This window comes from Corylus avellana, chromosome ca1 (assembly GCF_901000735.1).
Source record: "Corylus avellana chromosome ca1, CavTom2PMs-1.0".
Lineage (NCBI taxonomy): Eukaryota > Viridiplantae > Streptophyta > Magnoliopsida > Fagales > Betulaceae > Corylus > Corylus avellana.
This window is the reverse complement of record NC_081541.1, coordinates 46,666,191-46,666,469: the sequence shown is the minus strand read 5'-3', so window position 1 is coordinate 46,666,469 and position 279 is coordinate 46,666,191.

Sequence of the window (279 nt, the reverse complement as noted above, 5' to 3'; positions counted from 1 at the left end):
AAAAAAAAAAATCACCAATAATTAAAATAAAAATAACGATCAATCAAACTAATTCACTAGGATCGATCGGATGTTCATATACACAAAAATATAGGAAATTATATATATATATATATATATATATATGCTGAAAAGATTGTAATCTATGGCGGGGTCTTCCGAATTTTCTTCTAAATTCACCTTGACTTGAAAAGTTTGGTTTAATTAGAGTCTTCTCTTGTATTTGTGAGAGATTAATTAGAGTCCCTTTTTCCTATAATGAAGAAAATTGATTTTTTT